The sequence below is a fragment of the Podarcis erhardii genome, assembly GCF_964252035.2.
Source record: "Podarcis erhardii genome assembly, chromosome: 6".
NCBI classification, from domain to species: Eukaryota; Metazoa; Chordata; class Lepidosauria; order Squamata; family Lacertidae; genus Podarcis; species Podarcis erhardii.
Window position 1 is genome coordinate 25,576,913 of NC_138510.1, and position 25,668 is coordinate 25,602,580.

General features: G+C 43.1%; 1 long non-coding RNA gene across 1 annotated transcript in view; it reads right to left on the reverse strand.

Moving 5' to 3' along the window:
• LOC309345231 overlaps positions 1-20,660 on the reverse strand; it is a 61,191-nt gene extending 40,531 nt beyond the window's left edge. The window contains exons 1-2 of the long non-coding RNA XR_014158122.1: positions 20,624-20,660; positions 11,307-11,436 (exon numbers count right to left, since the gene is read on the reverse strand). This is a non-coding gene — a long non-coding RNA (uncharacterized lncRNA). The remainder of the gene's footprint in view (positions 1-11,306; positions 11,437-20,623) is intronic.
• Positions 20,661-25,668: the final 5,008 nt, after the last annotated feature.

Sequence of the window (25,668 nt, forward strand, 5' to 3'; positions counted from 1 at the left end):
AAAGAATTATTTCCAAAGCTCCTATGCAGCAGGGGATAAGGATGTCGCCTCAGAGAGACAACAGGGCTGTTTAAACAGCAGCCACCTCCTCCTGGATTTTACTACAGCCAGGGCCTAGTTTGGTTGGCAAGGCAGGCAGAGAACAGGTCAACAAACTCCTCAGCTGCAAGTTAGTTTGTCAAACCCTCTTTACGGCAGCATGACTTTACAAGTTAATGCGAGTGTTTGCCGCTGTGTCAATAGCCCCTATTGTGAGCATTTGTAACACAAGATTTATAGTAAAGCTTGCAACAGTACTCTCTCTACCCCCCTCCCCACTTCCCCCAGCATAATGAGCATTTATTCACCATTCCTAGGTCTATGAGCAAAAGCCCTGACAAGTAATTATTGACACATTGTGTGGAAATGAAAGTGGTGGGCGAGCTGCTGTTTTTCGAACACCAGCGTGGGTAGTGGGGAGGGCGGGCCCATGTCAAAAGAGTGACAGCCTTGGTGCCCAACACTGTCAAAGGCAACACTGACTCACACTGTTCTATGCTCCTGACTGTATTTGTGCTCCTTGTCACCGGGGTATGACATGCCAAAACAGAAGGGGTGCTCCTTTTCTCATGCTAATGTCTTGTAATGACAGCTTTCGGATCCCCCGGGCTGTGTTAGCACTCAACAAGTCAAGGTGTGACAGGTACTAGACCCTATTGTCTGTCTACTTCCTTAGCCAAGAATTTTATGTACAGTGCTACTTATGAGAGGGTTGTTGCTATGCTAGTACCAGTGAAATGACTGATTCACACAACCACTTGTGGCACATCAGGTCGATCAAGTAAATCTAGGGTAGACAATTCATGCCCCTGGTAAAGTAATCTTCTGAATTCTTCACCATACTTCAAGATTGCAGCTTAGTCAGCATGCTTTTGAACCCCTTTCAAATGGGTGGATGTGTAACTTTGCAAATTCTGGAGATGGACTGTATTGCTGCTGTCAGGAGCAAGTCAGCAATAACCCACAAGGTGTCAGTAAAGTTAACTCTTTATTCAAAGAAACAAACAGCTCAGGCCTAGTGAGCACAACAACTATTCCCAGTGGATCTTGCCCTAATGAGGCAGTTGTGAGGACTGGATTTCCCTGCCTTCCCACAGCCCTCCTCCTTTGGTTCCTTTTCAAGCAATCTGAGGTTCATTCATTTTGCCTGACTCTGCTCTGCTGTCTTCATACCTTTGAGGGTTCTGGGTGACAGAGGAGGGGAGGGGGGAGCTGGTCACAGCAAGAGGAGGAGAACCCCTGGCTTCTTCAGCAGCCTACCTCATCTGTGCCTCTGGGCCCCCCTCCTCTTCAGCCTCCACTTCTGCCTCTGATTATGGACTGCTCTCTGCCACCGTCTCTTCCTGCTCACTAAACCATGTTACCTCTGCAGTTTCCGATCCCTCCTCCTCCCTGTCTGCTCTCTCTCCTTCCCCTGACCCCTCATTATCATCCCACCACCAATACCCTCACGCTGAGCCTTCATCGCTGATGGTGCCTCCCCCACTCTTCAACATTCAACAAGTTCATGACAATTGTAATTGTAGAGCATCTGTTGTGCATATGCAAAAGGACCCAGGTTCAAAATCCCAGCATCTCCAGGTAGGCTTGGGAAAGACTCCTGCCTGAAACTCAGAAAAGCCAGTGCTGAGCTAGATAGATTAATGGCTTGATTCAGTATAAGGCAGCTTCCTATGTTCCTTGGTTCTCATGTACAGTTTGTGTTCATGGTGTAGCATTTGAACTCTGTTTTGCTAGGCGGAGAAAAGCAACCTACGTCATGACTTCGGATATGCAGAGTGCGTTATTGTCTTCCTATAGAAGGAATATAACAAGAAAATCATTACTCCAGTACCACCTAATAATTATTTTTTTAAAAAATATTTTTTATTAACCGGCCAATCAAATCAAATTAAATCACATCACATAAATTCCGAATTACAAAGCCGAATTTTAAATTTTGTTGGGGGGACCCATATTTCAAGATCTGAAAGGGGATTCTGATCATCTTCTTTCTACTGCGTTAATGTCCAAATCAGTCCAAATCAATCCAAACAGAGTTCATAATTCTATCCAGTCTTATCTTGCTGTTTCCACATCACATCTTGTTCATATATTTTCTCTTTTTTCTTTATGATCTCTTATGATAGTCTCCTTAAGCCGATAAACACCAATAATAATCCTGTGTGAATTTTTCCGTTCTTCCAATCCTCAAATCGAGATGGTTTCCATATATCATCCCCTTCATAGATAACATCGCTCTTTTCATCATTAATCTCGCAAAACTGTCGCTCTTAAGACCCACTGAGGAGTTTCACCCACAATATAAAAACAGCTCTATTTCTCTATTTCTCCTCTCAGACTTAAGTCCTCCGACAGAACTTCCCAATATGGCGACGGCATTTTTAACTGCATCATTCCAAAGCTCTTATACATTCCACGCTCTTCTTAAAACATGCTTTGGTTCGAAAGTTTATCTCCACACAGCCCTAAATCCACAGCTTAAGTCCTTAAAACGACATTTCTGACTCGTGAGGGGAGGGGATTCTTGTTTAATCACATAAGGAAAGAAAGGAAAGTTTTTTCCCCTCCCCCATCAGTCATTTGCAATACCGAGTCTTGGCGTATCTTCTCATGATTTCTCTTGTTCCTCCGACTCGTCTTATTTTATCAGAGATCTCTTCTGTTAGCAGTCTTTACTCCCCCTTCTTCCTTGAGATATGTGCATTCCTTCATCCAAATTGTTTCTTTTGAAGTTCTTGCAGCTAGTGGCGTGGATCAGGGACGGCGTCCAGGAGCACCGGAATCCCACAGGAGGGCTTTGTGCCTAGTGCCCCCATCCCCACAAATTCGGGGGTGGTATAGGGCACAGCAGGCAAGGCAGTCCCCCCCCCCACCATCTTGGGCAGGGGGTAGGGAGGCTAATTACTCCCATCATAGCCTCCAAATTACCTCGTGTGGGTCGGAGAGATGTTATTGTCAGCCATCTTCCGATGCGCCCCCTAGTGGCCCCCCAGTACCACCTAATAATTAAGTCCAGTACCACCTAGTGACTAAAACTGGGAAAGGGTACAGGAAGTCAGAAGGCCAGAACAGGCCCACCAACCTCCTACCATATTTTTAATGGCTGCTGTGAAGCATTATTTGCCAGTCTTCCTCCTTCCTTAGACATCTGTCACCTTTGGAAGAAAAAACAAAATAAAAAAATTCCTTTCGTGTGCATGCACACTTCTTCAGATACACGTAGCACCTTAAAGACCAACTAAGTTAGTTCTTGGTATGAGCTTTCGTGTGCATGCACACTTCTTCAGATACACACGAAAGCTCATACCAAGAACTAACTTAGTTGGTCTTTAAGGTGCTACTGGAAGGATTTTTTTTATTTTGTTTTGACTATGGCAGACCAACACAGCTACCTATCTGTAACTGGACCTTTGGAAGACACACTGATCATCACCACTTTGGATCCCATTGACACTCACAAGTCCCTTCCAAATCAAGGAAGTAGCGGGGAACTTCACAGAAACCATCGCAGGCAAGCAAACAGCACAAAACTTCACCACAAGCACAAGTAACTTGAAGCAACTAAAACCATTGAAATTTTGATGTGGTTTGTGTGTAGAGCAGGAGGGAGAGTGGGAGGGGAACCTGATTTTTGCTAGTTAGAAGAGGAGGAGATGTGACTGGAAGATGAATTGGTTGCAGTTTGAATAGTAGCATTTAAATGGCAAATCCTTGAAATGCGCGCGCGCGCACACACACACACACACACACACACACACACACTTTGTGTGTTTAAATAGAAAACTGGTGAAATTTTGATGCAGTTTTTCTATATGAGAGATGGGAGTGCTACTGAACAAAGAGAAGAGTCAAATTTGTTGCTCTGTTTACTTTTCCCTCTGGTCCCACTGACCTCTATAATGCAACTCCTGAAAGGTCACAGGACAATGCTGCCCTCAGGCTGAAAAGGGTTCCGCACCTCTGGATTAAACTATCCACACATAATCCATGCATGCAGTCTGTTCAGAACCCCGTGGAGAGTTGGAAAGCACCACTGCTTTCCAATCTGAATTGTAATGAAAAAACGTGGGCTTCTAAAACCCAAAACATGGGGAATGCTCTCAAACTGAATTTGGAAATGTTGAAACTAGAACCCGGGGCTTTGGTTTCAAACAGGAAAAAATATTTATCTTTCAGAAACAAAAACCAGTGATACAAATATAATTCAAATTGATGTTACAGTCTAGCTTGACTTCATTTTTAAAAAACAATAAGTGAAGGACAGCATGAGAGGTGCAAAAGCAATGTCCCTATCCTTTCTACATGCTCATTTGAAAGACACATTTGATTTGGCATTTTCCATAACAAAAGATCATTTTCATATATATGGCTCTCCTCTCTCTCTCCCCCTCTCTCTCTCCCTCTCTCTCTCTCCCTCTCCCTCTCTCTCTCTCTCTCTCTCTCTCTGTGTGTTAGATTAACTCAGAATGTTTTGTTAGGATAAACTCATGTATTTCAATAAAACATTTTCTAGAACAAACTCTGCTTACGTTACACTATATATTTCAAAAACTTGATAGTTGCCAATCTCAGCCTAGGAGACTATTGGTGCACAAACAATGAACTCTGTTAGAAAACAATTAATTAGCCTTGCAGAAACCAGAAAGTGATACAGGTCAGATAAGGGTGTTGTTGGCAGAATGTTAAAGAAGCTTGCAACAACTGTTTGTGCTTTGTTTGGGTCTACCTAGTTCTCCCCCCCCCCTCCCACCACCGCCGCCTTCCCTCCCTCCTTCTTCTTGACTGTTTCAGGAGTACTGTACTATGTTCAACTCAAATATAAACCACTCATATTTTGTTCTTCATACGTGGGTGAAAAGGATCTAGAGGAGGCCTCCAAGTCATTTATAGCAGTTACAGTTTCAACCTTTTGTGGCTGAAAGTTCAAACTAGGCTTGGAGAAGGTTACAATTCCCGGTTCTTCTCTGAACCTTTTCCAGACAATCCAAATGCCAAACGTAAGCAAAAGGAGCCTAGTAATCTTGCCAGAAGTATCTTTCTGTGATTTATGGAACTTCCTGCTTCTCCTCAGGCAAAACCAGGAAGTCAGAAATAGTGGTTTGGTGTTTTTTTTAACTATTAAAAGTCTTTAAATGCTAAAGTGTTCATAGATTCAGCCTTAGAGTGAACTTTTTGGTCTGGTTTTGTTTTATTTGTGTGTTATCAGCAATTGGGCGATTATTATAACATTATCCAAGTGGTATGTCCTTCATATGACAATCAATAGTTTAATATTGATTTTAAAATATATAAACCATGATGGAAGGCAGAGGGATCTAAACGGTGGCCCTACAGTTGTTGCTTTCATAAAGACTCCAACTGCCATCAGTTAAGATGAGAGTTCTAGTCAAGTAAAATTTGAAAAGCCACAGGTGAGATACCCATGTGGTCCTTATTTAGTATATGTGAGAGATATTCCTGGGAATGGCTGGCCACCTATACAACACCAAAAAAGAAGACAAGGGAAGTCACATATTTACATAAATGTGGCACATTCTAATTTATATTCAGTATTCCTGAAGGAGTGTCTCCACCCTCATCGTTCAGCCTGGACACTTAGGTCCAGCTCTGAGGGCCTTCTGGCAGTTCCCTCACTGTGAGAAGCGAAGTTACAGTGAACCAGGCAGAGGGCCTTCTCGGTAGTGGTGCCCGCCCTGTGAAACGCCCTCCCATCAGATGTCAAGGAAATAAACAACTATCTGACTTTTAGAAGACATTTGAAGGCAGTCCTGTTTAGGGAAGTTTTTAATGTCTGATGTTTTATTGTATTTTTAAAATTTTGTTGGAAGCTGCCCAGAGTGACTGGGGAAACCCAGTCAGATGGGTGGGGATATAAATTATTATTATTATTATTATTATTATTATTATTATTATTATTATTATGGATCAGCTCATTTTTTGAAAGAATTACTGTATCTTAAATAGAAATTCCCACTATGGTGAGATGTAAAAGTAATCAGGTAACTTGTGTGACTGCTCAGTTTGCTTTCCAAGTAGGTAAAAAAGGTAAAGGACCCTTGGACAGTTAAGTCCAGTCAAAGGTGACAATGGGGTGTGGAACTCATCTCACTTTTCAGGCCAAGGGAGCTGGCATTTGTCCACGGACAGCTTTCCGAGTCATGTGGCCAGCATGACTAAACCGCTACTGGTGCAACGGAATACCGTGATGGAAGCCAAGGCACACGGAAATGCCGTTTACCTTCCCACCACAGTGGTACTTATTTATCTACTTGCACTGGTGTGCTTTCAAACTGCTAGGTTGGCAGGAGCTGGGACTGAAGAATGGGAGCTCACCCCGTTGCGCTGATTCGAACTGCCAACTTTGCCCGGGAGTCCCAAGAGGCTCAGTGATTTAGACCACAGCGCCACCCACAAGCAAATTCAAGAACCCTGCTCTCTTTCCTTGTCTGGGCAGACCCTCAAACAGAGTTCAAATAGAGTATTGTGTAAAGTAGGACACGTGCTATTTTGCTCTGGACATCCTTTCACATGGACAGCTATGCTTGTGGGCTGTCCAACCCATGCTATTCCTTGTAAGCTGTGTTGATGGCTGGGAGTGACCACATGTCTAAGCAACCTAAGCATGCATACAGCAGCAGTGAGCATTTTAAAGGGCCAAATGCCATGTATATTCTTCAAGTATATTGGGCATGAACACAGCCCAACATTTGTCTAACAAAAAGACCCATGGAAACCTCCAGTTCATGCAGCTGGAATACCGCTATAAAACATCAACTCACTTTATCAAAAAGGAATAGGAAATGTACCGTACTTCCTACTCAAACCCCAAACTGACAGATTCTGCTTTTTGTCTAGGTGTCAGCTCTTCAAATACAAAAAGGCCAGGCTCACTCCCTCCTCACTCACCCCTCTTTCCCTAGGCTCTGCACTAGCCCTAGCCCTACTGAGCTTGCAATATAGCTAGCTACTACCAAGAAGTCATTCTCATCCATCACTCTGGCTAACAATGACAGTCTCCTGCCGAACTGGTTCTTACTGCTCTGGCTCCGTTGATGTCACTGACAATAGACAGACACATTTGTCATAATTATGGGGCGGGGGGAACCTCCATTAATTGGAAAGCATGTTGCTTGGCCTTAAGTCAGCACAGCTATCGATGTCAGATCAGTGTGCAGGAACCCCCTGGGGAGTTTGTGTCCAAGAGGAAATGGAACAGCTTCCAAGAAGCCAAAGCAGCTGCACCCTGTCAGCTTGATGAAAAGCAATCTTCTTCAACAATAGACTCCAAGCATTTGTCCTCCTGTAGAGACATTACAAGTGGGATGTCCTTCAGCTCTGTGTTTGTATATCTCACGCCTGCCAGTTCTGGGACCTTTCACATCAATCAGTATCATGGTTTTAACTGGGTTCTGGTAGAGAGAGAATCTAGGGCCAAGACGTTCCAAAAAGCTTTGAGAAAAACAACAACACATAGTTGTTTTTGGCACCTGGAGCATTGGAAGGATGGACATGAATGAGTTGGGCAGACCTTCTCGAGGACTAATGCCTTCAGCTGAAAGAAGAAATTGTGCTGGCAATAAGGCAGCTGGTAAAAAGTATGACAACCTGGTGACACCATCCTGTTGATAATCACAAGTGTCAGAGAGAGCTAGGCCTTCAGTTAGCTGTGTTGTGATTTAACAAAGTTGCTAATAAGTTAGCATTAAAGTCAAGCTGCCCACGTGTTCTCTTGGAACTTTTTGGAGGGTTTAAAAGCCTAGCTCCAGTGATCAATTGGAGCCCAGGTAGCAAAGATCCTTGATTTCTTTGGGAGAAAATTGGCATATGACTTACAATGTCCCAAGGCTCTCTGCTTTTGAAACTCAACTCCAAATCCTTCTCACAAACAACACAGCCTCAATTCCCTTCCTTTAGGGAGAGTAGAGGCAGCTTTAACTGCAGAGTAGAAGCTTATTGGAAATGTAAAATGAATACCTAATAACAGGGCTATTTAGGAGAGCAATTCAGAGCTGCCGAAAGCTGATTTATATCAGTCCATTGATTACTTGTTGGAGACTTACAGAATCCTGAATTTTTGATGGAGTTTTACTAGCACTACTTTTATTGTTTCTGTTGTGCTATAGAGCAATTTTATCATCAAGGCCTCCTCCTCCCCCCCTTCCCATATCCTATCCAAGTGGTACATGGACACTTAGAGCATTTTTTTCACCACAGTGAAACACTTTAACAAAAGAAATGCAAAAGTATCCTTTCAGCTTTTAAAAACAGAATTTCCAAGGAAAAACAGGCAGGAAAAGATCTGAGCATTTACTATTTTGGACTCATATTATAGTTGCATGGAGTATATTTGAAGAAAGGGTTGTTGCCCAAAACAAATAAGAAGCCCTGTCTATTCTCTTCAACTTCGGCTTGGCTAGTGGGCAGGACCTGCCACTTGAAACATCACAGCATATTTTTAAAATACAGCAGGAAAGTTCTTATACCATTTTTCCGGGGCTCATACTGACTACAATAAAATCTGACATGTATGCAATGAGTTGCATTGGATCCATAGGTCTTGTGAATGGGTGCTCACAAAACGTCCCACTCATGGGAAACAATTGTATTGGCCTTTCTTGCCATTTATTCTTTCCCCTGCAGATCCCTGAAAATCTGCTCTAGAGTCTGGAGGGTTGGAGGTAGAGGTGGATGAATCTCTTAAGTTTTGTTTCCCCTCAGTTTCTTATTTTTCGAATCTCAAATTCAGTTCTCTGCATTACCACATGTTGGTGAATAATTATTTCAAAAAGTCTTAAGACAATTCATCAGTGAACTTCTAATATGCATTTGATTATATGCAATTTTGCCTAATATGCAAATTTATGCAAAACAATACAGTGGTACCTCGGTTTAAGAACAGTCCGGTTTAAGAATGATTTGATTTACAAACTCTGCAAAACCAGAAATAGTGTCTTGGTTTGACAACTTTACCTTGGTCTAAGAACAGAATCTGAACAGTGGAAGGGCACTGGCGGCGGGAGGCCTCATTAGGGAAAGCGCACCTCGGTTTAAGAACGGATTTGGTTTAAGAACAGACTTCCGGAACGGATTAAGTTCATAAACCGAGGTGCCACTGCATTGCCAAATATGTAGTTGGACTCCAGTTCCCATCACCCCTGACCATGTTGCCTGGAGCTAATGGGAGCTGGAGCCCAACAATTTCTGGAGCACTACAGGTACCCCACAAAGTGTGGATGTTTAGTCCTGTTTCTTTGTCCTCAGAGTATGTAAAAATAAAAAACTTAATGCACCAGTCCCCCACATGTTCCTGTAAGGGCCATTGTGGGGGAAGATAAAGTATCTAAGTTCGCAACTTAGCCGGGAGGTAACCTTGAAAATGAGCTAAGAAGTACTTCATGCTTTCAGGCCATCCAAAGTAAAGAATAAGGCCCATATTTACAAAGAGAGTGAAGTCAAAATGTCTGACAGCACACTGAAATAAAGGTTAGGCCTTTTATAGGAGTAAGACAGAAGCAGATCAGTCAAGGGTTAACGACATCAAAGTTGTTACAGCTCTTTATGACTGCAAAACCAGTACAAAGCAAAGGGGGAGCAGAGAAAACAAAGGCTTCAAGGTGTCAGCAAAATAATAAAGAAACAACAACCAAATGAGAGGGATCAAAGAGTCCTGGCCTATAGCCCAGGCAAGGCACAGGAGCACAAGGACATGCTTTGCTCAGCTCCGTAGAATCACTCTTGAAAAAGTTTCCTTTGATGGTGGCAAGGGGTGGGAGGAGGTAAACAACAGCAGCAGAATTCGAATGAAAGACACTCTCCCCTCTCAAAACCACTTCCTCTGGAGAAGTACTCTGAGCTATGCAGAGCAGGTTGGGCTCCTTAAGCAAGTTATCTTCATTGATTTTCTCTGCTTCCTGCTTTTGCAGCAGTTTTATTTTTCCACAGCTGTTTAGCTTTGGGGTATCACATTTTTTCTGTTTTGAAAGGGGGAGTTAATGGGGTCTAGAGACCACAAGGACTTAAGCGTAATTGCTCCTTCGCATTTGCAGGTAAAACTCCAGAGGAGCTTCCATATAGCATCTGTTTGCAGCAAGATGTCCCTAGTCCTAAGAATTATATTTTAAAGACAGTGCTGTCTGCTCCTTCATATGAGCTGCAGTCCAAGGGTGTGTTTTTAGGGAGAGGTTGAAACTCAGAGAAGCTTAATGGGTTTGTAATCCTGTGCCAAGCAATAGGACCCAACATATTTCATGGCTGAGCAGATAATACTCCTCAGACATCTCCCAACAGGGTTGCCAACTTTTGAATCTGGCTCTGTAGCTACTCACTTTGCAGCAATGAGCAGGTTAAACTTCTCATTTATCTTCATGCCATGAAAAACTTCATGGGCTAATTCTGTACAGGGGCTAGATGCAGAAGAGGACAGGTGGTCCTGTATCTCCAGTAGGTGATTGATTAATTGTGTAATTTCTATCCTGCTTAATATATTAGAAACATCTCTAAGCAGTGCAGAGAAAACTGAAGCAACATGAGAGAACTTACTTTTTTTTTACAAAAATACAAAAATGACATATAAAAATGCTACTAATATATACAAATCAATATCAATTCATTTTCCTTTGGACACACCCTCCCTCTCAGCCACTGGGTTCTGACTCTGGGTCTAAACAAACACTCAGCTACCCACAAAGTCACACAACCAGAAGAGTGCTTGGAAACAGCAGTAAAGGTAAAGGTACCTCTGACCGTTAGGTCCAGTCACGGATGACTCTGGGGTTGCACGCTCATCTTGCTCTATAGGCCGAGGGAGCCAGCATTTGTCTGCAGGCAGCTTCCGGGTCATGTGGCCAGCATGACTAAGCTGCTTCTGGCGAACCAGAGCAGCACACGGAAATGCCGTTTACCTTCCCGCCAGAGCAGTACCTATTTATCTACTTGCACTTTGATGTGCTTTCGAACTGCTAGGTGGGCAGGAACAGGGACCGAGCAACGGAAACTCACCCCATCACGGGGATTCAAACTGCCGACATTCTGATTGGCAAGCCCTAGGCTCAACAAGAAGAGTTCTTGGAAACAACAGACATCACTCTAATGTTCACTCTTTTAGGGTAGCTTTTTTGGCAAAATTGCAAGGTAGCTGGTACTTCCTCAGGCTGCCCACACCTGTGTCCCAATCAGCTGCACACTCCCCACCCACTTCCGGATGCAGCAGGGCTGTTAAGTTTTCCAAGGGGTCCAAAGGATTAAAAAAGGGTCCATCTACTCACAGCTCTTTCTTCACCCTCTGCCCTTGCCGCTGCTTCCTCCTCCAATTGCATTTGTTGGCATCCGTCGACCTCGGGAGACAATGGAATAATGTGCCTTTTAGGATAAAGTCAAACTGTGGGAGAGCTGTAGCTGTAGAGACCAATATGGGAGAGAGATATTTTGTTTCACTTGGGGAAGATGAAGGCGTCCACTTTTGCTACTACAGATGCACCAGCGTGTTTCTTCTCTCTGATACACAGCCTGTCTGCCTCCAGGCACTGCGGTCATCTGCAAGGGAGTCCCATATGGCAGGGTTAGTGTTGCCAGTCTTCATGTCACATTTGCAGACATCCTTGTAATACAGAGTTGGTTGTGAGGAGGGATTTTGGGTGTGGATTGCATGACAAGCTATAACTGCAGAATTTCCCTCTTGTACCCAGCTCTGAAAGGTATGGGAGTCCTCTCCTTTCTTGCATCTGGCCACTCTGTGATTGCCAAATATGATATTAAATGCACAATAACAGACCAGGCCACTTTTACTCATGAGCTGTCAATGCTTCTCGCAATGTTTCTGAAGTTTTTAAAAATAACCATCTAGTTTTGAAAAGGCTGACTACAGAGTCAAATGCCTTGTGAGTATAAAGTTTTGGCTCCCAAACGTCGCAAACCCAGAAGTGGGTGTTCCAGTTTGCAAACATTCTTTGGAACCTGAACCTCTGACGCGGCTTCTGATTGGCTGCAGGAACTTCCTGCAGCCAATCGGAAGCTACACCTTGGTTCTGAATGTTTTGGAAGTTGAACGGACTTCCGGAATGGATTCTGTTCAACTTCCGAGGTACGACTGTACTCTAAATAAAATAAATTCTGTTATATAAATAAAATATTTATCATTTATACTCATGAAATGATTCTAGGGTAGGTCACAAAATTAAAACAGGTACAATGGAAGATTAAAATAAAATCATAAAACTAAGCAGTGAAAACAGCAGCACAAACATAAGAGGTGTTTCTTTGGATTGTGGCTACTAGCTAGTATCTATTCAACAGATACATATATTAAATTCAGTATCAGTAGTGATGATGAAAGTCTCTTCCCCTCCCCTCACAACCACCGCCATCCTTCCTATTGTGTCATGTGCAAAGAGACAAGCCCACAAAAAAGTTGCCAACCAGCCAACAAAAGCCTGCTGGTCTGCTTCTGTCCCTTTAGCCGAGGTTTCACCAGCAGAAATCAGCAGATGAAGCTTTTCAAAGCTAAACCCGATCCCCTGCTCAGACTGCTGTTAGAGACATAGCTACAGTGGCTGGTTGAAAAATGGGCAACCCCAGTCCGCAGCAGCCTATTATCTTTCATAATCTTCCAATGCTTTTTTTTTTCAAGAACTAAAGCTGAGACAAACAGAAACGAGGGGGATATCTGACTGTAACAATATAGTGCAATGGTGGGAAATATCCTTCTCTCCCCCGCCCCCTGCCTCTCCCCTCTGCCCACTAGCCAACTCCTTTTATCTTTCATTTGTCAATATTGCCCTCCAACTGATGGAGTCTTCACTCCCCTGCTTCCTCTTTCTCCTTACCCTTCCACCCACCCACACAGATTCTGCTCTCTGAACTGAGGCAATGATCCATTCCCTGTGATTAAATTAGCGTAAGTAATAAGATATCATAGAACTGATTGATTTCCCCAGCAATGGTTATTAACCAGCTCAATTCAGAGGCAAGCAGGGCTATTATTCTAAACATTGATTCCAGAACAGGACTGCAGGAGAGATTTTCAAATGCCACGAATAACCAGAACACAAACCTCTATATGAGCTGTAAGCAAAGGATGGGCTTCTTCTTTCTTCTACTGCATGTGTTGTCAGCATCCAGCTCCCATCAGCCCCAGCCAGTATTGCCAATGGTTGGGGAGGGTGGGAGGTGCAATCCAGCAACACCCAGAGAGTCGCAGGCTCCCCATCCCTGCTTTACAGGAACTACACTGAAGAAACATTGACTGTGTACCCACCATACATTTAAAGTGCATGTACCCAATCCTGGGAACTGTAGTATTTAAGGGTGCTGAGAACTGTAACTCTGTGAGGAATAAACTACAGTTCCTATGATTCTTGTTTTGGGGTGGGGTTTAAAATGTACATTCGATGTATGGTGTGTGCTGTGTGCACAGCCTGTTTCTGAGTTTGATGACTACCAGAGGCAAACAGAGTACTGGGGGGGTGTCATAAATTGGCGCATATGGGCCATTGCACGTTAAGGGGTATGAGACCCATCAGCTGGCTGAATGTGAAGCCCAGCTGATGCACCTGTGAGATTAGAGACATTGAAAAATTCACGATCAACAACCAACATCCAGGCTGTTAGAACCACAGCATAGATCTACAGAAGGAAAACCAACTTGGTCGCTATGTCAAAGAGGCAGGTCTAGAAGTGTACTAGTTCTTGAGACCAAGAGATTAAAAACACCTATAAGCTTAGTGATTAGAAATGTCCACACATCACTGATCTGGGCCCAAGACAGTACAAACTTGTTTCAGTACACACACACATACACCATTGCCTGTTTTGAACAATTCACACACACACACACACACACACACACACAAAAAAAATACATTTTCTGTTTTGAAAAGTTTGGGATTGATTGGGATCCTTGAGCTGTCTTTACTTCCTTTTGTACTTACCTTTTTACTTACCTTTCTGGCTGGCTGAGTTGTATCCGTAGACAGGCAAGAAAGTATGACGTTGCATATATAAATTTTACACAAGTGTCTTTCAGGCTAGGAATGGGTGAATCTGTCAATTTTGTTTTTTCTCAGATTCTCATTTTTTCAATCAAGATCTGTTCTCCATATTTCGAGATCAGTTTGCAATATTTTTTTTTTTTTACTAAAACAAGTTGTCATGAAAATTCATCAGCAATTTTGTACAAAGTTCTCCTAAGATATGCAATTTAACCTAATAGGCACACTTCTGTTCAGCAAGTTTCTCTACTATAACACATTTTTGCATGTTGCTTTCATGAATATATGCACTTACTGCACACTTTACACTAGTGTGTGCATTTTTATATGCAATATTTTGCTGGCAAAATGAACTACAAAATTCAGGGAACTGAAAATTTTGACGAATGACTTCAGTCTTTATGGTCCAGGATCAGTGTTTTGATTATCAGAGGCCTAAATTGTTTACTGGCTCCTATAAATCATATCCATGAGATCTCATTGTTCCTGATTTATTGTGATGCTTTTCCCAGCTACCAGTCAAAATCCACACCATGTTGTCTCCTCCTTCCTGTCCATAGGAAGTACCAGCATGCACTAAGAAACTATGGGGCATGCAGATCTTAAGACAGTATGCCATACCAGGTGGCACACCTTTCTCTTTCTCAAGCTTCAATTCCTAGAGCAGAGCTGGAGAACTTGCAGCTGTTATTGGAATACAAATCCCATCAGTCCCAGTCAGCATGGACCAACAGGAGAGACCAACTGGTGTGACTTAACAACCACCCTGTTAAAAAGTGGGTCCCTGTGATGGGGGCAGCCAATTGATGCCTCCATATGGTATTAGATAGCAGCTCTCATCAGCCCTAACTTTAACCATGGCCAGTGGTCAGGGATGGTGGGAATTATAGTCTAGTAACCATAGAGGGTATTGGCCACCCTTGGTCTCTGAGATTGGATCCCGAGATCAGCCCCCTGAAACAGAGAAACTATCCCTGAAGTTGAGAGAGGAAAGGCGCCATGCACTGAAGTAATTAGAAACACTAAGTGGTAATACATTCCCCTAGCTGTACATTTGTAGCTCCAGCAGCGGCTATTCCCTTCCCATCCAATATCATTCTCTTTTCCCTTCCCCGCCTCATTCTGGAATTCAAAATGAAATGCATTTTGCTTTAAAGAATCTCTGAGAGTATGTGCATGCCTATGGGACTTTTTCAAGTCACTTATTTGTCTGAATGCCATTGATTTTCCTCCTAATTGATATTCACTATGCTAATTTCCCTCACAAATCTCACACACTATTGATCAAAAAGTAATAAACTCTCCAGCAAACAAAACAAGCATTATTGCAATGTTGGGAAAACATCATTTAATATCAATACCATATTTACAATTATCTTTAACCCAAATTTCACCTGTGATGCAATGCATAATCAAAAGCAGAGGGCTAGAGACATAATGTTTGTGTGTTTGTGTGTTTTAAAGTCTTTTGCTGGACTATATCATATTGTTCAGTAAATGGAGGGCTGGACTAGGACAAATGTAAGTAACCCTTTATGTAACATATACCATGATGTTATAAACCAATATTACACTAATCAGTCTCCCCATTTTTCTTTTTTTAGGCCCAACAACCATAATTTTGGAGCTTTGTGGCAAAGGGCCACATTGATGGTCAGCCACCCCTCTGGGGGCCACATGGCAATGGCGGGCATGCCCAATATATGTTTACCCAGGCCACAAACAGCACACACACATTTACCATTCATACATACCACTCATGCACACTCTCCCCACATGCAGCAAACCCATCTTATATGGAGGCACCCAACTCTCTCTCTTCCACACCATCACATGTAGGCGCACTCATAGAAACACAATATCCATTCTTCTTTTCCGTTCTCTCTCACACACACAGGCACACCCACAGCTATCTCATGCTGTCTCTGCATGCTCTACAAAGTCACACCGCTGGGATGGCGGGGGGTGGGGTGGAAGGGCAACATTGCTTTTCACTTTTCACAGAATGATCTGTGAAGATTAAGAAGTCAGAGTTTCCTGGAACAAAGCAAACATGATTGCAATGTTGGGAAAACATCGTTTAATATCAATACCAGCTCTGCAGTGGGGTGGAGGGAAATGCTGCCTTTTACTCTTCATCTTTAAAGAGAAATGCTCTATCTCCCTAATCTCTGCACTGCGGTGCTCAGTGTTGAGATTCTGAGAGGAAGCCTTCCGCCTGCTCTTTAAAGAACAATTGCCTCACCATGTCTCCACATATTCTTGAATGGAGTTACTGTGGGGACACCACTGACCTTGGCCACAGAGCCTATCTTTTTTGTGCAAGGAATGTGGCTTGGTAACATGGTTCAAACCTGGCCAGTGTCTGATATGTGAGGGTTTCTAACTTGAAGAGGTTCCAGGCACTTACCAGTTTCCTTGGAATAAGAGACTGTGGTGTCTTTATGATATATGATGTATTTCTTGTATGATATATTTACTTATATATACAACCTGAGCCTACGATGGAGGGGCTCACAGCATTAACACTTCAATAAGTTCTTGCTTCTCCCATAGTCACAGCCTTGGATTCAAGCAGAAATCAGGCATGGCTCTGTCTCTCAGCTGCCCAGCCTGTAGCTTCTAGCTTGCACACCTCAGCTGCTGGTCTTTCTAACTAACAGAGAACTGAGGTAGTGGCAGCACTCATTTGTACTCTGGCACAGAGCCACTTCCTGTTTTACCTTAACAACCATACATGAATTATTACCAATAAACTTCCAGGCTATTCCAGAAATTCTGGATCCAGGAATTGGAAAGCACTCAGAAATACAGCCTTCCCTCCCACCCCCAACCTCACTACCAACTCACAACATTATTAACAGTTAGTGTCAAGGTGCCATTAAACATCTCATTATTAGAGAAGACTAACATGGCTTTCATTTTATACAGAAAAATCAAGTCTCTTTTTATCTTTATCCATGCACTGAAATGCCTCCTTTTTCACTTATTACATATATAACATTATACATTGTAGTTTGCACAGGATTTTGGAGCCAGCTCTCCCCTTCTTGCTGCCTACAAAGTTCTGGATAACTGTTCTTCACTTTTCCATCCTCTACTTTCAAACTCTTCCACCTAAATTCCCCCAACTGCAACCACATTCACTTTGAAAGAAACACTCAGCTAAAGAGACCGGGGTGGTGGTGGGGAATTCTTCAAGCTACATGTCACCAAGTGTGATAAACACAGAAATCTGTACCGTGGGTGGATTTGCAAAAGAGAAGCTATTGAGTGTGGCCTGCCATTCAACTCTGCACCTGGCAGAGAGTGAAAACAATCCCAGCTAGCCAACCAAAATAAAAGGCTAAAGCAGGAGTGGAATCAGCATTCTCCAGGCAACTCTCGCTACAGCCCTCCTAAAGTATGGAGAAGCCCACATATGCTGAGAAGCCAGGTTTCTGTCACTATCCAAAGCAGCCCACATATGTGTGTGTGGCTTATTGGATGTATCTCTTTGCAAATGGGAATCATAACTGCAAATGAAGTTGGAATAGGACAATTCCCTTGAAATATGAACACAGAGCAGTGTTTCTCGGATTTTATGAAATCTCACACCTCCTCCAAGCTTTAAACTAGATATTCCATGTTCATGCTCAAGTTATAAATTGCTTACATCTACATCAGGAAGAGACAACGTGGTGCCCACCAGATGTTGTTGGAATGGAAGGCCATGCTGGCTGGATTTTGTGGGAGCTGGAGCCCAGCAACATCTGGAATACACCCCGCTGGTTGCCACTGTCCAACACTGCTCCAATACAGGCACACCTTTGCCACATCTACCTCATTTTGCCTTTCGCTGCATTCCCTTCATCTGCAGCCTGAGGGAACCAGTTCCAGAGAAGAGGCACACACAATCCCAGTCCCCCCTTTCAGGGAGGAGTAAGATGCACATTTGGGACTCTAGGTCCAAACTGTTTATATAAGAATTACCAGAAAAGCAGTGCTTCCACGGCATTTCTGCACACTTTCCCGTCTGATTGCCAATAGGCATATGCTTTCTTCAGGGATTTGTGGTAGTACATGTGAATGGGGCATGTGGGAGTTAGCTCTGCCCTCTCTAGACTGGCCACACTCCTAAGCCAATGCACAATCAACAACTGGGTTCAAAAAGTCCATTCATCACCACATGAATGGTATCCATGATGAGGATGTGAATGTTGCATGCAATGAAGGTGAACACCTTCAGACTCAGGCAACTGCATGTTGGCTTGAGCACGTGTCCAGGATGTGTGGTATCATAATGGAGGTACAACTACCAAAGCATGTTTCCTTCATACGCACTGCTGTGAACACTTAAGAGGCTTCCTCAGTGCTCACATTCAAAATTTACGTGTGTGTGAGTGAGTGAGGTAGGTCAAACTTACCTAGAAATCATAGTCATCCAAATCATAGTCATCCAGATTTTGTCATGACTCCATCTCCATGCAGAGCAGAGGTGCCGAGATCTGTGGGACATGGGGGGGGGTGCTTGTTGTGTGTATGTGACATAACATGTGCAACACACACACATAGGGAGGAGGCCGCAAGGCCCGGGGAAGCCCTCCGCCACCACAGTGAGGCCTAGCAGGGCCTGGCTCCTTAAGATTGGAAGGACTCAGCCCCTGTCCCTGCATACTTTGTGGTGGGGGCATAGAGTTGGAGCCTATGGTGAAGAAAAAAGCTTTGCCTTCACTGCCAAGAGTGAAAGACTATTTTTAACCTCTTACTGCTTATGCCTTAAACATTTCAGGGGCACCCACATGCTTGTTGAGCATTCAATATAACAAAATGAATATTGCCAAAGAGCATCTTATACTGTGATGTGTTTAGGATGATCTTACAACAGGAAAAGAGAAGAGTAGAGCTTGGATATTCCATCCTCCATGCTCTTTTAGACAATTTTTGACACCCTCAAACCGAAGATTAAAATTTAACAATCCCACCTGGTCTTGGTTGAGTCTTTGATCACCCCCCCCCCTTTATATCCACTTTTTGGTTCTTGCTGAAAAAATGCAGGAAAGATGCGCTTCTGAAATTAAATAAATATATCATAGCATATTACAAAAATAAGTTCTGATAACAACACCAGCTCTTTCTGGAAGAAGTGCCTTGATGATCATGATGAAAAATTCATTTGTCTCAAAGAGTTAAATTTTACCACCTTTATTCTCAACCTTGATCCAATGGATGTAACTAATGGTTGTTCCAAAGACCACATTTCTTTGCCCAACCAGCTAGATTACACTGGAAGCCAGTTTTATATACCCAGCACACTGCAGTCTAGCTAAAAAGTTAACTTCCGTGTAGTTTAATAGCACGAAATGTTCTGAAATCTCAGCCCAAGTTACAAAAGGCTGCCTACTATTATTTTGTTCTTAGCGTACTAGGAAATGAAGTGTGTGGGTTTTGGATTTGAGGATCCAGGCCATCTGCTAAACCTATTGGAGGGTTTCTGTGAATTCTAATTTACTGTCAATTTAAAAATAGCCTTGACATTACCCTGTCATTTTCTGTAAATTATATATTATTTTGCTTGCCATTTTTAAATATTATAGCTCTTCTCCTCTGGTTTAATTTAGACTCCTTATCAAATGCACCGATACAGCTCCCCCATCGTAGAAACCAATATTCTTCTCCCCTCCCCACCCCCACTACCATTGTGTGTTAATAGCTATTAAGCAGCTAATGCACTTGGAAGTTGGAGAAAGCACCAAGGAGAGGCGGGGAGCAGCTCTCCTGTTAAGACTGAACATGAAGTGCTTGGAAATATTTGAAACTTGGCTGTAATCCTCAAACCACTTGCTCTGGCACAGTTGAAGAGGGTCTCCAGGATAAGTGATTTGATGACTGCCGTTTCTACAGCGATGGAGAAAGGCCACGTTTATACTGAAGGGGTGGCATAAGTTAATTGCTCAATTATCCCACGATCGCATGCCAGCCTTTGGCATACTGCTGCTGCACTTTCCAAGCAGAGAGCCCTACAGCTGATATAAAATAAATATGCATTATAATGAGTTTGCAGCAATTAATGTGCTGCAGCCTCTCCCAGCGCCAGATGCACACCCTCATCACCGGTCAGTGGGCGCCGAATTTGGAGCACAGAGCAGAAGGCAATATAGTACTCAGCCAGCCAAAGGTGAAATTGTTAGTTTGAGTGGTCACACAACTGAAACAGATCAATGGAGGCAGGGGAGCACTTAGAGAGAACATTCTCCCTCTCCTTTCCATGTCTCAGAACACATGTGATAATGCTTCAGAAGCAGCTATATTTCTGGCCAACTCACAGGTTTTATTGTTCCTTGAAAAGCTATTGCTTTAACTCGCATGCCAAAGGCACAAATCTCCTTGCCTCAAAAAGAAAAAGAGTTGCTTTAGCAATAATATTGCTAAAAATATATATATTAAAATGTATACGGCGGATTATGCTCTTGGGATTAGACAAATTCAATGGTTACTAGTCATTGTGACTATATATTACCTGCAGCATCAGAGACAATGTGCCTTGGGATACCAGTTCCTGGGTAACATGAGCAGAAGAGTGTTGTTGCACAGATTGTTAAAAAAAACTCACTTACATAACACAAATGGAGTCCAGAGGGAAAATCCTTGATTACTGAAGAAGCTGAACAATCCAGTGCATAATAAACAGGCCTTGCACATAGCATGGAGATAACATACAGAGGAAAAACTTCCTCAGGACTACACAGCCAATCGAAGCGTGTGTTATCTCAATGAGCTTCATGCTAAGCAACACCCACACACCCTCTTGGGTAGTTGACTGACACTGAGAACAGAATTAACCATTAAGTTACACATTGAATTTTCTCTGCTGATGTCCTGTTATTCTCACTGAGTAAACAGGAGCCTTGCCAGAAGCACCACCAATGGGGCAACAACCAAAGCAGTACCCAGGGCTGGTCCAAGCGTCAGTTCAAGCACGCAAAGTCCATAACAAAGAGTCAGGTGAGAAGCAAAGTCAGATAAGTTCAAGGCTACATTTGGCATAGGCAGGGGATCCAATAACAGGCAGGGCACAGAGGTGGTACATAGACAATGTACAGAGCTGCATCAGCAGCTATTCCAGCCAGGTACTGGGGGGCTTTTTGCTGGAGCTGCTGGAAGCACACCCCAAATTCAGCCTCCTATCCCTTCTTTCCAGAGGTCTCCTTGAGGAGTCCTTGCCTGTAGTCAAGCACTTCTCTGGATGGGGCAGGTTTCCATCAGACATTTCCGGACAGCCCTTTCTCAGCCTTGTCACATGATCCCGGGCCCTTGCCCACAGATGGAGCCTTGTCCTAGGACTGGTCTGAGGCCATATCCTCCTAGCTCTTCTCTGAGGAGGACTGTGATGTCACAGGACTGTGATAAGTTTTTTTCTTTTTCACCCTCACACAATCTGTTGAAAATTTCTGCCTCCAAAGAATATTCAGTTAACCCCCCCCCCCCAGCATCACACAATTTCACCACCTACAAATAGCCTGGAGAATTTTGGGGTGCCATTTTAACAAGTAACTACCTTAAGCCACTAAGCACAATAATCATTGTGTGAAACTTATGGAGCATGTTTATATCTCTGGGTAATGTGCACACAATATAGGCCCATCCACAATTCTGGTTTTCCTGGCAAGTTTCAATACGGAGAGCGAATAAAGGTAACAACACTTGAAGAGATCGTGTTCCTTTTCCATCTGCGCCATGCTCTGCGCCTCTTGCTTCTGAACTCTGCTGCCCTTCTGTGCTCTCGCTCAAGCTAAACAAGCATCGAATGTGATCTGTTTATAAAGCAATCAAGAATTAATATTTAGTGGCTGCATGGCCATTCAGCTTCTTGCAGGAGTCTATGGGGGCCTGCATATTTTCCAAGCTGCTAATAATACAAATAAGACAGTTAGTATATTTTAAAGTCTCTAATAATAAATTGGAAAGGTCAGCTATGCAAGGCTAATATTTATTTTATCTCGTGTCCCTGCCCCAATGAGAACTAGGTAAGAAAAGAGAAAATTATGCATATGGCAGATATTCAGTGGAAAATCAATTTGTTTTCCCCCTCCCCTGAACACAATTTTAGATGGTGATAGATAGATAGATAGATAGATAGATAGATAGATAGATAGATAGATAGATGATAGATAGATGATAGATGATAGATAGATAGATAGATAGATAGATAGATAGATAGATGATAGATAGATAGATAGATAGATAGATAGATGATAGATAGATAGATAGATAGATAGATAGATAGATAGATAGATAGATAGATAGATGATAGAGATAGATAGATTGATAGATGATAGATAGATAGATAGATAGATAGATGATAGATTAGATAGATAGATAGATAGATAGATAGATAGATGATAGATAGATAGATAGATAGATAGATGATAGATAGATGATATAGATAGATAGATAGACAGATATAAGGAGAGCCTGCTGAATCAGGCCAATGGCCCATGTAGTCCAGCATACTGTCACAGTGTCCACCAAGATAACAACAACAACAACAACAACAACAACAACAACAACAACAATTATTATTATTATTTATTTATACCCCGCTCATCTGGCTGAGTTTCCCCAGCCACTCTGGGCAGCTCCCAATCAGGTGTTAAAAACAGTACAGCGTTAAATATTAAAAACTTCCCTGAACAGGGCTGCCTTCAGATGTCTTTTAAAAATAGGATAGCTGCTTATTTCCTTCACATCTGAAGGGAGGGTGTTCCACAGGGTGGGCATCACTACCAAGAAGACCCTCTGTCTGGTTCCCTGTAGCCTCACTTCTCGCAATGAGGGAACTGCCAGAAGCCCTTGGCGCTGGATCTCAGTGTCCGAGCTGAACGATGGGGGTGGAGACGCTCCTTCAGATGCCTGTGAGAAATCTGAAAGCAGGAACCAAGCACAAAGTGCTCTCCCCTCCTGTGGTTTCCAGCAACTGGTATTCAGAAGCATTACTGCCTCCCACTGTGGAGGCAGTGCATAGCCTTGGTATCCTTCAATGGATACCAAGTCTAGATGGATACCTAGTCTAGATGGATAGTTATTCCAGAAAACATTCAAAATTCATGGTAGCCTATATGTAGCTCAACACAGTGTATAGCACATCCTTCAGAGAGGATGTTCTAAAGTTTAAGAGCAGGAGTAACAAATGGAAGTGAAGAGAGAAAATGCATGTGTAGAAGAGGGAACTAAAAGAAGTCCAGGCATATAAGGTTCGGGGTAATGTCCCACCTCCTCAGCAAATCTACAGTCAATGGAACTGCCCTTTTCTTGCCTGTAAAAGAAACCAGCAATGTTGTCAGCGTACTTGTAAATCATTAGAAAAAGGAGGGTCTCAGTATGCGCTAAACCACTCATTACTTTAAAAACAAGATACCAAAGTCTGAAAGGTGCTGCCTATAACTTAGAATTACTCTTTTGTAAATCCAGGTATAAGGATTATAAGGTAGAAGGAAGGAGAGAGCACTCTTCAGATTGGACATTATATTTCCCCTTCATATACTGCAAGACTGAACTCGGGTTCAAATTAGAGTAGCCCTTTATACATCTTCAAAAGAAGAAGACAATAGAAGTCAAAGATTTGCATAAAATTTGGCATGTGCATGGATAGATGCAAATCTAGAAATAACTACTATAACTTAAACACAATACTGTACCTCATACCATGTCTTTGTGCCTGTTCAGTCTGCCATTCACATGCTAACAGTTGATGAGAAACTTTGGGGTACCTTTTCTCCTTTGCTTATGGTTGTTTATTTTTAAACTGGGCTTGGACTGGACAGCCCTTCAAAAAGAAGACTGCCGTGTGTTAAATTGGGATGCATGGCCTCAGCTTGAGGTCTGGAGCCAACGCTGGTTGCACTGGCAGTGCTGCACAAGAGATCTTGGGATCATTAAACTGACTTGAGGCCGAATATCTCCTATGCTTTATGTGTAGCAGTAGCATTTAGAGATTTTTAAACCATGTGATTTAGGCAGTGTGTGACATAGTTTCTCTATATGGAACCAACAACATCCAGAACAATATAGTGTGTCCTAGGCCTTTATGGAGGAACCCGCAAGACTCTGGTGGGTAGCAGAACCCTGGAGACATTTATCAACAAAATGTCACTCACAATTATTTCTTCTCACAAATTCCCACTGATATAAGAGTAAACATGGAAAGGTAGCAATTAGCCCCTATTCAGGAGAGCTGACACTTTGAAACTAGCTTGGCCAATTACATACAGACAAACTACATAGCTACATACACATACACTTATTTTTAGCTGTGTCTCCGTGCTGGGCAGTGGGCAATTTCAAACTAGCATATGCTTTGACTGAAAATGAGCAAGAACTGGATTCTTCTTTTACCCCCATGGAGATACACTTATACCCCTAAGCCTTAGCTCACAAAATATTTGAGGCGAGGGTGCTGGGGCACTCAAAAGGGGTTTTCATACTCTCCTGCTGTCAGCTCCTCTGAGTTGAAGAGGGCCTCCAAAACCATTCCTTGAAAATACTTGATGTGGCTGCTAAACTTAAACTTCAGCTTGGCGCTACAATGCCTCAGTAAAGTAAGTGGCATTTGGCAGGCCTCTGCGATGAACGCTGCACGCCTCAGCTGCTCCGCTTTTGGTTAGGCTGCATACCTGCGCGAGATCCAACCGCTGCCCCGTCCTTATTCTTGCGGTGGTGTCTGTTTAATGTCAGAGGCAGACGCAAGGGACTTGTGCCAACACATGGTGGAGGGCCCACAGCAGACTCTTCGAAACCATAACTGTGCATTAAGGCTGTGTTTTGGCTAGACTCTCTCTTGGGTGGCTTATTTTTACTACTTTTTAATTACTCTAATTGAAGAGGAGAATATTTCCCTCTGTTGCTCTAGTTCACTTACTTCTCCAAGCCCTGCTTCACTGCTCCATCTCTTCCCCCTGATACTTTCTGAGCAAAATGACGACAAAAACCTTCCTGCTTGTCATATAACCACATAATGTTGGGGGTTTGTTGGGGGTTCTCCTTCTCCTTCTCCTCCTTCTCCCTTCCTTCCCCCTTACAGCTGGAAGGTGGAAACACATGAATTTCATTAGCGAGGTTGGCTCTGAAGTTGACACACCCTACTGCACATAAACACAAGGATTGGCTTGCTCTCTTTTAATAAACACAGGCCTTTAAAAATATATGTCTCTTGCCATATTTGTTTAAGGAATTTCATGTTTACAAAGGGAGAGGGGACCCCTGTGAGAAGAACAAGCCTACCATTTAGCTGCAATTGGGGTGGAGGAGTAGCAGGAAAGGGATCAGGCTGGTGGGAGGAGGGCTCCATTCCCTACTGCCTGGAATGCAGAAGCTCCCCCCACCCACCCGCTTGCAAAATCTGGCAACCGTACCGGAGTATATGTAATCAGCTTTCTCCAGGCACAAAGGCATGTGCAGCCTCTGCAGCAAAGGTCTACGCTACAGTAGGCCCAAAGGCATGTGGGTGGGTAAGTGGGTGGAGGGCCTGGGGGAACCACAGCTACAATCGAGGCGAGGACAATACGTTTCTTAGGTTGTTGCTTGCACACACAAAACACTAGCACTCACAGGGGTACATTTTGGGCAAAGGAAGTGAGGTTTCCATTGCACAGAAAACAGACAA